Below are 13,895 nucleotides of genomic sequence, written 5' to 3'. Positions count from 1 at the left end.
AAAATCCGAGAGTTTTGCCATTTGTTTTCAGAATATTCACAAAGAGAGAGGTGAAATATATTATCCAAGTCTGTTTTTCATACACAGGCTTCATTGTGAAATTAGGACACATGTTCATATTACACAGGTCAAAATGCATGCTGCTCCATCCAGAGACGACAGTAGTCTTTGTATGATGACCTTTTTGTATGTGTTTCTTACTGAAGATGTGGCAGTGGCCAGTCATATTGTTGCAAGGTGCAGAGGGCAATTTCAGAATGGTATACCTGCACTGTGCATTGTTGAACAAGTGTTCACCGTAGCCATAACTACCATGAATTAATTTATGCCATAACTCACCCTGTGTCATTCTGCATATGCCAAACTTGTCAGCAGCAGGGGTCACTCTGATACTAGTTGACAATATCACTACCATTAGCAATGTCAAAACTTGTGTGGTCAGGTAAGCACAGACTAGAACATAGTTAGAAAACAGAAGGGATTCCCAGGATGAATCAGCTAGAAGTGCACCCATGCTTTGCCCACATGAATAGTGAGTTTCATGAGTCCCATGATGATTTTTGTGAAAGATGCATTGCTGCGCTCTTCAGCCAGCTCTTGGTAAATGGGTACAACAGAGTTCCCATGAATGTCCATCATTAAACCTTGACTTAAGCTACAAGTGAGTACAGTTGACAGCTGGAACCTGGGAGTACTGTGGATGGCCTTATTAATCAATGATTGTAAAGCACTTTGAAGATGACAAATGCTGTATGAATGTCAAGTGATATTGAATGGGGAAAGGACTATGCAGGAGGTCCTGCTAGAACTAGGACTTCCCAAGATTTTTCAAAACCGAAGTGCACGTAGGGTACAGATATGGGGACTGCATGAAAACCCCCCTAAGCTTATTTTTACCAGCTTAGGTTAAAACTTCCCCAAGGTACAAACTATTTTTCCTTTTGTCCCTGGACTTTATTGCTGCCACCACCAAGCGTCTAACAAATATAACTGGGAAAGAGCCCACTTGGAAATGTCTTTCCCCCAAAAATCCCCCCAAGCCCTACACCCCCTTTCCTGGAGAAGGCTTGATAAAAATCCTCACCAATTTGTACAGGTGAACACAGACCCAAACCCTTGGATCTTAAGAACAATGAAAAAGCAATTAGGTTCTTAAAAGAAGAATTTTAATTGAAGTAAAAGAATCACCTCTGTAAAATCAGGATGGTAAATACCTTACAGGGTAATCAGATTCAAAACAGAGAGAATTCCTCTAGACAAAACCTTAAGTTACAAAAAGACACAAAAACAGGAATATACATTCCATTCAGCACAACTTATTTTATCAGCTATTTAAACAAAACAGACTCTAACGTATATCTAATTAGATTGCTTACTTACTTTTTACAGCAGTTCCGAGCTGCATTCCTGCTCTGGTCCTGGCAAAAACCAACACAGACAGAGATAATCCTTTGTTCCTCCCCCACTCCAGCTTTGAAAGTATCTTGTCTCCTCATTGGTCCTTTTGGTCAGGTGCCAGCGAGGTTGTCTTAGCTTCTTAACCCTTTACTAGGGTTTTTTCTTCTGGCCAGAAGGGATTTAAAGGTGTTTACCCTTTCCTTTATATTTATGACAGTAACCAAGATATCAGTGTAAACTATGTACAGCTTCTATTATACGCTCATTCCTGCACCTCAGCTTAACTCTTGGCAGAAGCACAGACCATAGTACTATCATTTTAGGACTTTTCAGAAAGCATTATTCAGAGAGAAATCTAGGGCAATTGGACTTCAACCCCTGCATTTAGGTCTTATTAATAGCTTCCAACTATTTTCCTCTGGCACAACTGAACTCCACAATCAAGGTGAAGACCATCTGTGCAGGAAAAAGCTTTTTTGAGGGCTGGTCCCAGACTGTGGAATGAATTCCCCGAGGAACTAAGGACCATCCCAAACCTCACTACCTTCCTCTCCAAATGCAAGGCACATTTCTTTGACCTTCCCTTCTCTAATTTCAGTACATATCAATATGTATATTTATATATAAAAACAACCCCCCCAAAATAAAACAAACAACGCCCTACCAAAGCATGACATTCTAGTGCCTGTACTTTTCCTCCTGAGAAGAGGATGGAAGAACAAATGCAAGGCAGATTTTAGTCATGTTGTTCATTGCACTAATGGAAGGTGCTCAGGTACAACAGTGATGGTATAAAAATAGAATTGTATTTTAATACTAAACATTACTACTTCGCTTACAATGCACACTTGTGGAATCTGATTTGTACCATCGGCATCACAGTTGTAAAATTTCAGCATGTGGTTAAATGAGCTTTCCTGATAGAGACAGGAAATTCATTCTGCCTCCTTCAATTTCCCCCCATCCCCTGAAAATCTGCCACTGTAGCAACTGTAGAAAAACCTGAGTGTAGGCAAGGTCCTGAAGGGAAGCAAATAGAATAGAGGTGAATGGGTCCTGCCAGTTAATATAGAGATAGAGGTCTTCATATAATAGATCTTTCAGTCAAGTGCCTGCTTGTTAGAGAACAGATCCCTTCCTCTCAGGTTAAAAAATTAATCATGATTAATTGCAATTTTAATCGCACTGTTAAACTATAGAATACCAACTGAAATTTATTAAATATTTTTGAATGTTTTTCTACATTTTCAAATATCTTGATTTCAGTTACAACACAGAATGCAAAGTGTACACTGCTCACTTTATAATATTTTTATTACAAATATTTGCACTATAAAAATGATAAACAAAAGAAACAATACTTTTCAATTTACCTCAAACAAGTACTGTAGTGTAATTTCTTTATCATGAAAGTGAAACTTACAAATGTAGATTTCTTTTGTTACATAACTGCACTAAAAACAAAACAATGCAAACCTTTAGAGCCTACAAGTCCACTCAGTTCTATTTCTTGTTCAGCCAATTGTTAAGACAAATTTGTTTACATTTAAAGGGAAATAATGTTGCTCATTTCTTATTTACAGTGTCACCTGAAAATAAGAACAGGCGTTCACATGGGACTTTTGTAGCCAGCATTGCAAGGTATCTATGTGCCAGATATGCTAAACATTCACATGCCCCTTCATGCTTTGGCCACCATTCCAGAGGACATGCTTCCATGTTGATGACACTCTTTAAAAAAAGAGTGTTAATTAAGTTTGTGACTAACTCCTTGGGGAAGAATTGTATGTCTCTGGTTCTATTTTACCCTGATTTCTGCAATATATTTCATTTTATTATAGTCTTGGATGATAAACCAGCACATGTTCATTTTAAGAACACTTTCATTGCAGATTTGACAAAACACAAAGAAGATGTGAGATTTCTAAAGATAGCTACAGCACTGGACCCAAGATTTAAGAATCTGAAGTGCTGTCCAAAATCTGAGAGGGACGAGGTGAGGACTGTGCTTTCAGAAGTCTTAAAAGAGCAACACTCCATTGCGGAAACTACAGAATTGGAACAACCAAAAAAGAAAATCAACCTTCTGTTGGTGGCATTTGACTCAGATGATGAAAATGAATGTGTGTCAATCCGCACTGCTTTGGATTGTAATTGAGCAGAACCCATCATCAGCATGGATGCATGGTCTCTGCAATGGGGTTGAAGCATAAAGGGACATATGAATCTTTAGCGCATCTGTCATGTAAATATCTTGCTATGCCAGCTACAACAGTGCCATACGAACACCTGTTCTTACTTTCAGGTGACATTGTGAACTAGAAGCGGGCAGCATTATCTCCTGCAAATGTAAACAAACTTGTTTGTCTGAGGGATTGACTGAACAGAAATAGGACTGAGTGGACTTGTAGGCTTTAAAGTTTTACATTGTTTTATTTGTTTTTTTATAAGTTACTTTTTGCGCATAATTCTACATTTTTGAGTTAAAAATTTATGATAAAGATATTGCACTACAGTACTTATTAGGTGAATTGAAAAATACTATTTCTTTTGGTTTTTTACAATGCAAATACTTGTAATCAAAAATATAAAGTGAGCACTGTACACTTTATATTCAGTTTTATAATTGAAATCAATATATTTGATAATGTGGCAAACATTGAAAAATATTTAAATAAATGGTATTCTATTGTTTAACCATGCGATTACAGTATGATTATTCGTGATTAATTTTTTAAATCACTTGACAGCCCTAGTTAAAACAGAAGGCATTAAAAAAATGAGAGGAAAGGAACTACTCAGGACCATGATTAAAAATATGATTTTGCCTTGTTTACATTGGTAAGTTTGAACTTTATTATAATCACATTGGGGCACTGCTGTATTCTCATCTGGTCCCCCAACATGGTAATTCTATAGTGTGGGCAAGATTACACACTGTGGCCAACAGTATTTAATATGTTATAAGTTCAATTATATACTCATATAGCCAGTGTCAAAAGTACCTAAACTCACACCATTTTCTGGAGATAATTACCAGCACCACCTGCCACCTTCAACCACAAGCTGTAGTTTAGAGAGCTTTAAAGAAATGGCTCCCTTTAACTTGGTACCAGACTTCTAAAGTAATTCTGTAGGTAAATGCAGCAAACCTGCACTGTATGAAAGAGAGAATAGTATTCCATAAAAATTGCTATTTAAGAAATTAAGTGTGATTTAATACAGTATTCATCCAATGACAATTCTTAAACAAGGAAGTCTGAAATTGTGGCACAACTCTTTTCCACATACTAACACCCAAACACCACATTTTCACTGACAGTCTCTGCAACATCACAGGGAACTTCCTTCTGTCTCCGAACTGATAAGAAAACTATGCCCCACACATGAATAAATTAATCTCCCTCACAGAAGCAAGCAAAAACTTAATTATGCCCCATACTTTGCACCATCCGCAAGAGAATTTAAACAGAACAGGTAAATAAGTCACAAACAGAAATATGGACTGGAATGTGTCTAATAAATCAGAGGACAAAATACTGGGCCTAATTCTTGGCTCTGTCCCATCAGTGCAAAGCAGCTGGAAAGCTTGCTCAACCAGGTCTCTGAGTTTTCCCCTTGTAAGGGCAATCCCTGGGGGATGTATTGCCAGCATAATGGTTCTATGCCATTTCCTTCCTTCCCAGGGCAGAGAGTTGGAGAAAGGGGGCATATCTAGCATGTCCCTGCATCCCAGCAATTCCTGCTGCCAGGATGACTCCTTGGGACTGTGGGCAACCAGGCATAAGTTAAGCAGAGCATAAGAGTTAAACCAGGCATAAGTGAACACCAGAGACTGGACCAGTCCATCTGGCCCTGTTATTAGGAAAGTATAAAGATGGCTTAATGCTACTTTCACCCCATAATTTTGGGTCCTGCACTGAGTGCAGCTTGGCCAGACCAAAGAATGCAGCCCATATAAGGATACTGTGGCAGAGCTCCGACCTTGTCCCCGTGGGTCCCATGCTTCCAGGCAGTTTATGCTAGCTTCAGAGGCTCACTGCAACCCTCCATGTAGCCCTTCTCTCTCTAGGGCCAGGGATACAGTCTACTGAGCCCTTTTCATCATAAGCCAGCAGTGGAGGTTGGTGAGAGAATTCCCACAGTCTCTGTTGCTCCTACAGCCTCATGCCAAAACAGTTTAGCCTCCTGTCCTGACAGGGGCCTGTTTTCCCCTCCCAGGCAGTGTTTCTGTAGTGGTGGGTTGGGGGAACCCAGGCCCACCCTCTACTCCGGGTTCTGGCCCAGGGACCCTAATGGTAGCAGCTGTTGGCAGCCAACCTTTTACTGCCAGAGTTGCTACATTTCCATAGGCCACTTCCCCACAGCTCTCCTGCTTCTCCCTTCTTCACCCTTACCTTAGGGCTCCCTTACTAATGACTTGAGGGTGTTTTCATTAACCAGCCCTTCAGCCACACTTCCTCTCCTCTGGCTCCTCTCTGCCTGACTGGAGTGAGCCCTTTATATTATCAGAGGGGCCTTAATTAGAGTCAGGTGGTCACATTAGCTTAATGGCCTCACCTGACTCTTTGCAGCTTAATTGGAGTCAGGTGTTCTTATTAGCCTGGAGCAGCCCCTGCTCTGGTCAGTCAGGGAACAGCAAACTGTTAATCCAGTGGCCAGTAGATCTGCCTTCTGCTACTCTGCTGTACATCTCGCTGCGGTTAGGGTCCGTGCTGGTGGACGTGGTCCACCCAGACCAGACCTACACCATCCCGGGCCGCACCATCTACGACAACCTGTATCTGGTCCGGGACCTCTTGGAACTCGGGTGTACGGACGGTCTGTCGTTCACCCTCCTGTCCCTGGATCAGGAGAAGATGTTCAACAGGGTGGACCACGGGGACCTCCTGAGCACTCTGCCAGTGTTTGGCCTTGGACCCCAGTTTGTGGGTTTTCTCCAGGTGCTGTACGCCTCCGCAGAGTGTCTGGTCAGGCTCAACTGGACCCTGACTGAACCGGTCAGCTTTGGGCGAGGAGTACGGCGGGGTGCCCCCTCTCAGGCCAGCTGTACGCTCTGTTGATCGAGCCCTTCCTCTGTCTCCTCCGCAGGAGGTTGAAAGAGTTGGCGCTGTGGGAGCTGGAGCTGCGGCTGGTCCTGTCGGCATACGCCGACGACATACTCCTCGTGGTCCAGGACCCGGGCGACTTGGCGTGGGTGGAGGCTTGCCAGGCTGTGTAGTCGGCAGCCTTCTCTGCCTGGGTCAACTGGGTCAAGAGCTCTGGCTTGGTGGTAGGGGACTGGCGGCAGGCGAGCTCCCTCCCACCCGCGCTTCAAGCCATCCGGTGGAGCGCGGGTCCGCTGCTCTATCTCGGCGTTTACCTTTCTGCCACGCATCCGTCTCCACCGGAGAACTGGCACATTTTAGAGGGTAGGGTGGTAGAGTGGCTCCGGAGATGGACAGGACTACTCCGGTGTCTGTCCTTTCGAGGGCGGGCACTGGTGCTCAATCAACTAGTCCTGTCCATGCTCTGGTACTGGCTCAACACCCTGGTTCCGACCCTGGATTTCCTGGCCAACATCCGGAATTTGATTCTGGAGTTCTTCTGGTCAGGACTGCACTGGAGGAGGGAGGGCAGGGCCTGAAGTGTCTCTGCACTCAGGTCCATGACTTCCGCCTCCAGGCCCTGCAGAGGCTCCTTTATGGTGCAGGTAGTCCGGCATGGAGCATATTGGCACACGCTTTTCTGCGCCGCTTCCGAGGGCTCCGATATGACCGGCAGCTCCTTTATCTCCATCCGAGAAGTCTTCCGCGAGACTTCTCCGGGCTGCCGGTCTTCTACCAGGGCCTCCTCCAGACCTGGAAACTGTTCTCAGAGACCAGGTCCGTGGTGGCCACCAAGGGGGCAGATCTGCTCGTGGAGCCCCTGCTACACAACCCCCAGCTCCAGGCGCAGGTGGTGGAGTCCCCCTTGGTGCACCAGAGGTTGGTCCTGGCAGAAGTCACCAGAGTCAGATACCTCCTGGACTACGACTGGGGAGACTATCTGGATCCCCTGACGCTCGCTCAGAGCATGGGGCTCTCCAGGCCTTGCACTCCCCAGCTCATACTTCAGGAGGTGAGGGCCGCTTTGCCACCCACTGCTCGGGTTTACCTTGACTGGGTCCCAAGAGAGGGCGTGCCCCGCCCACCCTCCACCCCAGGCCCTCTGGACCTTTTCATCGGGCCTCTGCCCCGTGGACCCGACCGACCCCCCGATGCCTTCACTGTAAGCCAGCTGCACGATTTGCAGCTGGTCCGTTTCCAGACCATGCCTAGGAAACATCTATACATGCTCGTGCTCCACACCCTTCATGTCCTCGCATCCCGCCCCGACACAAAATGGCGGGACCTCCTGCCACCTCTAGAGTGTGAGGAGCCCCGGTGGGCCAGCCTATATTCCACTCTGGTCCTGAGGCCCATTGGGAATATCAGTTGGCGGCTCCTTCAAGGGCGTGTACTTGGCACCGTTCACCCCTATCCCAGACACCTGTCCCTTTTGCGGCGTGAGGGAAACCCTGGCACACATATACCTGGAGTACACCAGGCAGCAGCCCCTATTTCAGCTCCTCACAAATATTTTGTTAAAATTTTGGTTGCACTTTTCCCCTCACCTCCTTATCTATTCACTCCCTATCCGTGGCCCCACTAAGTCACGGGACCTCCTGGTCAACCTCCTCCTGGCCCTGGCTAAAGTGGCCATCTATAAAACCAGGGTGAGGAGGTTGGCCAATGGAGTCTCCTGTGACTGTGGGGCCTACTTCTGCTCCTCCGACCGTTCACGTCTCCGGGTTTCTCTGGGTTTCTCTGGGCTGCGTCCACTGACTCCCTTGACGCCTTTCAGGAGCAGTGGGCGCTGTCCGGGGTTCTCTGCTCGGTGTCCCTGTCTGGTTCCCTTCGTGAACCCCCCTCTTAGGCTGGGGGTGGGGATCCTTTAGCACTTCCTGGATCCCACTGAGGCTACTCTGCTGTACCCAACTGGCCTGGATCTATCACAGTACTTTAATAAACATAACTCAAGAGGGAAAGAACCTAGATTTAACAAGGAGTAACAACATAAAAGCAGCAGGTTTGTGTTTAGGGAAAAATATAAGTAAATACATAAATAAATAAGCAAGTGCAGTCCTGTAAATTGAAGTGAATTACTTATGCAGAAGAAAAGAAGATAATGGTTCTCCTTTAAGTGGTACTGTCACATGGTAGCTGGTCTTTGTGGGTAGAGTAAGACCAGCATCCCTGGACTGAAGCAGGTCAGCCCAATCCATCTAATTAAAGAGGGCTGGGCTACACCTGGCTTTATAAAGGTCTGTTAGTAGGCAGCTGGAGGGAAGAAAGGACTGAGACAGGCTGAACCCTGTGGGAAGGAAAGCTGGAGTGGAGCGGGGTTAACTCCTGTAGTGTGTCCCTAGAGCAAGAACCTCAGGGAGGGAGCAGAGCTGACTGAGGCTGGGAGCTGGAGCTGGAGCTGGAGCTGGAGCTGGAGCTGGAGCTGGAGCTGGAGCTGGAGCTGGAGCTGGAGCTGGAGCTGGAGCGCCAGAGACCGCTTTTCAGTTGTTAATGTCAGTTTAAAGAATGAATCTCCTTGACTGAAACTGGGCGTGTGGTGGCATGTGTTTTGGATCTGGGGAGAAGTGATGGCTCCAGTGACAAGCACTTATTAGACCATATTTAGTGCATTGTGTAGGTAACTGGGAATTTGGGAATATGGCCCACTTTGGTCTTTATGAACAACTTGGAAGGAGCAGTTACCTCAGCTGATCCTGTTTAGCAATGGAATGAAACTATTGACAGGCTGAATATTTTAAGAAGTCCTTTTGCCTTGAACTTCGTAAATCTAGAATTTGTAGTACAACTTAGTACATCAGTCGCTATGGGGCTGCTGGGATTTATTCTCTCAATTAAATATTGATTTTAAATCAGAATACCGCCTGTTATCTAGCACTGTAGCTCTGCAAATCAACAGCTAACAATTAAATCTGTGCTTTTGAGTTCTAGAGCTTTACTGATCTGTTCAGCACTTCTTCCTGATGCTAAATAAGGCTTTTCTGCCTCTTATTGTGATGGCATTTGTTCAGAGAAAGAAAGAAAAATAAATTATCCCTAATGTTTTATCCATAATGTCTAAACACCCATGGATCAAAGTGATTGTGAATTCAGGAGAAGAGACTCCTGGAGGAGATAACTGTACCTATAATGCCAGAAATTCCACCATGGATATGACTAAAGGATGAATCCAAATAGTTACGAAGAAGTCTGCTTAGAAAATAATTTACATTAATTTATTCATTTTCAAGAAATTCATACACCAGTCATTGAGTTGCTGAATTGCAAATGCTACACCATCAGCCAATTAATGTCTTCCATTCTGAAACTCAGATTTTGCCGTAGCTGTTGTTTCATAGAGAACCGAAAGGACAAAATCCTTCCACGTTCATGGCTTGTGCAGCGGCATGTCACACAGTGAAACTAGTGTGGTTCTGCTGTGCAAGGACCAAATTATGGAAAGAATTCTATCTGGTGACTATATATCCTTTGTGAGCCATGCAGCAGTGACCCACTGTGACTGTCTCTGGGGGAATATGGGTAGAAATTTAGAGTAAAAGAAAAACAGCTTGGCAGGATAAGACAATGGGCAGTGGGTCTGTGACTACATTGAGACTATAGTGTCCAAACTGCTAACTTACAAGCAAACAAAACATAGGAATTGCCATATTGGATTAGACCAGTGGTGCATCAAGTAGGATATCCTGACTCCGACAGTGGCTAGTAAGTACCACTGTGCTTCAGAGGATGATGTAACCCTGGAGTAGCCAGTTGTGAAATGATCTGCCCCCTGACCCAACATGGGTCTTATCCTGAGCTCTACTAGTTGGAGATTGGCTTAAGCCCTGAAGTACAAGGTTTAATTTCTTCCAAAAATGTTATTGTCATTAATTAAATGATACATATGACTTATGTGATAAATTATATGATATATCCATATCTTTTTTTGAATTTTTTTGAATTGCCTGTGGCAATGAGTTGTACAGCTTAATGCAGATTCTGTAAAATAGTATTCCTTTTATTGGTTTTGAATTTTCAACTTTTTAATTTATTTGAACATCCTCTTGTTCTTGTATTATGAACAGGGAAAAAAAATCCCAATCGACCTTCACTATGCCATTCATTAGTTTATATTATTCTATCATGTCCCCTCTTATTCATATCCTTTCTAAGGTAAACAGTCCCAGTCTTTTCAGTCTCTCCTCAGATGAGCGTTTTTCCAATCTGTGACGGGGTGTGCTTACCTCACACTGGACAAGAGGGGTGTGCATATCCACACTATGGGTGGTGAAAGTCCCGTCCCTCAGACCACATTGGGCATGCTCCAACTATTGCCTCAGTATAAAAGGGAGCAGCCCAGCTCATTCTAGGTGGACTGCGGGAGGAGAAGGACCTTGGCTGGAGTCTCCAGCTGAAGAGTCATCACTGCCTTTGCTTTCCGGAACCGGAGACCCTGAGAGCTAGATCAGAGGGCTGTGGCTGAAGGAGCCCCAGAGAATCACCTGCGCTGAAGAGCCCTGGGAACCCTGATTCTCAATGAACTACGATGCCATGGTAGGAAGTGACCCTGGGAAGGTACATGACTGGTACCTCCCACCTGAGTGAGGTCAGTGTTTCAGTGGGAGTCCCTGCTGGTCCAGTGGCGGATCACTTTGCTACTGTTGAGATCTGGTGGAATTGGGTGGGCCTGGGCCTCCCTACCTGGACCGCCACCCCTCTGGTGGTAGCCCCTTCCTCCTCCCCAGATAGTGGCTGTTGGGCCTCACTGCCCTGTGCCCAGGGGCTGTGATATAGACTCTGGACATTGGGCCTCACTGCCCTATGCCTAAAGACTGCAACATGACTCTGGCCATTGGGCCTCATACCCCATTCCAGAGGGCTGTTATATGGACCTTGGCCACTAGGCCATATTGCTGTGCTACTCAGAATGCAAGGGCTGCCAAAATTGACTCTGGCCACTAGGCTGCACTACCCTGTACGTAAGGGCTCCTCAAATTGACTCTGGCTACCAGACCATGCTGCCCTGAATATGAGGGCCAGCGTAACTGATTCTGGCCACTAGGCCATGCTGCCCCAAATGCAAGGGCTGCTGGAAATTACTCTGGCCACTTTCAGCCCAAATGTGGTCGGGGAGACTGTAACAGAAATGGTATCACAACCCTGCCCCAAAAGGTGAACGGGGCATGCATACCCCCTGATGCAGGCCTTTAATCATTTTTGTTGCACTTTGCTGAAATGCCTTTAGTTCTGCAATATCCTTCTTGAGATAAGACTTGTACGGCACATATTCCATGTGAGTCCACATCATTGATTTATATGAAGTCACTGTTATATTTTTGGTATTAATTCTCCATCCCATTCCCTATGTATCCCAATATCGTTAGGGTTTGTTTAGGGTTTTTTTTTAACCTCGACTATCCACTAAGCAGAGATTCTGACTGAGCTATCTACAATGATGCACAAGTCCCATTCATAGAATCATAGAAGATTAGGGTTGGAAGAAACCGCAGGAGGTCATCTAATCCAACCCCCTGCTCAAAGCAGGACCAACCCCAATTAAATCATCCCAGACAGGGCTTTGTCAAGCTGGGCCTTAAAAACCTCTAAGGATGGAGATTCCACCACCTCCCTAGGTAACCCATTCCAGTGCTTCACCACCCTCCTAGTGAAATAGTGTTTCCTAATATCCAACCTAGACCTCCACCACCGCAACTTGAGACCATTGCTCCTTGTTCTGTCATCTGCCACCACCGAGAACAGCCAAGCTCCATCCTCTTTGGAACACCCCTTCAGGAACTTGAAGGCTGCTATCAAATCCCCCCATACTCTTCTCTTCTGCAGACTAAATAAGCCCAGTTCCCTCAGCCTCTCCTCATAAGTCACGTGTCCCAGCCCCCTGAACATTTTGATTGCCCTCCACTGGACTCTCTCCAATTTGTCCACATCCTTTCTGTAGTAGGGGGCCCAAAACTGGATGCAATACTCCAGATGAGGCCTCACCAGAGCCTAATAGAAGAGAATAATCACTTCCCTCGATCTGCTGGCAGTGCTCCTACTAATGCAGCCCAATATGCCATTAGCCTTCTTGGCAACAAGGACACACAGCAGACTCATATCCAGCTTCTCATCCACTGTAATCCCCAGGTCCTTTTCTGCAGAACTGCTGCTTAGCCAGTTGGTCCCTAGCCTGTACCGGTGCATAAGATTCTTCTGACCTAAGTGCAGGACTCTGCACTTGTCCTTGTTGAACCTCATCAGATTTCTTTTGGCCCAATCCTCTAATTTGTCTAGATCCCTCTGGACCCTATCCTTAGTCTCCAGCGTATCTACCTCTCCCCACCCCCCCACAGCTTAGTGTCATCCACGAACTTGCTGAGTGTGCAATCTATCCCATCATCCAGATCATTAATAAAGATGTTGAAGAAAATTGGCCCCAGGACCGACCACTGGGGCACTCTGCTTGATACCAGCTGCCAAGTAGACATCAAGCCGTTGACCACTACCTGTTGAGCCCAACAATCTAGGCAGCTTTCTGTCCACCTTGTAGTCCATTCATCCAATCCATAATTTGTTAACTTGCTGGCAAGAATACTGTGTGAGACCATATCAAAAGCTTTGCTAAAGTCAAGATATATCATGTCCACTGCTTTCCCCATATCCACAGAGCCAGTTATCTCCCCATAGAAGGCAATCAGGTTGGTCAGGCATGACTTGCCCTTGGTGAATCCATGTTCCTGACCACCTTCCTCTCCTCCAAGTGCTTCAAAATGGTTTTCTTGAGGTCCTGCTCCATGATTTTTCCACAGACTGAGGTGAGACTGACCAGTCTGTAGTTCCCTGTGTTCTTCTTCTTCCCTTTTTTAAAGATTGGCACTATATTTGCCTTTTTCCAATCATCTGGGACCTCCACTGATCTCCACAAGCTTTCAAAGATAATAACCAATGGCTCTGCCATCACATCAGCCAACTCCCTCAGCACCCTCGGATGCATTAGATCTGGACCCATAGACTTGTGCATGTCCAGCTTTTCTAAAATAGTCCTTAAGCTGTTCCTCAATTGCTATAATGAATTTAGAGCCCTGTAAGGTATAAGTAGTTTACATTTTATCCCCTCAACCTGTATTACTTTGCATTCCTGGACATTGAACTTCAATTGCCATTGTGTTGCCCCTTTACTTAGTTTGTTTTGGTCTCCCTGAAGTTCCTCACAGTCCTTGCTGGACTAAGTAACTTTATCTCATGCAAATGTTGCTTCCTCACTACACGTATTGGACCTCTCATCATAGAGAACCTTGAGGCACCCCTCTCTGACCCTTATACCAGGATGAATACTGACCACTTAATCCTACTCTTTGCTTTCTGTCTCCTAATCCAAAACAATACTTTGTCTCTCACCATGCCTGCTTAATTCTTTTGTTACGGACCTTGCTAAAG

This window comes from Eretmochelys imbricata, chromosome 4, assembly GCF_965152235.1.
Source record: "Eretmochelys imbricata isolate rEreImb1 chromosome 4, rEreImb1.hap1, whole genome shotgun sequence".
In the NCBI taxonomy this organism is placed as follows: Eukaryota; Metazoa; Chordata; order Testudines; family Cheloniidae; genus Eretmochelys; species Eretmochelys imbricata.
The sequence above is the reverse complement of the archived record's forward strand: the minus strand, read 5'-3'. Positions refer to the sequence as shown.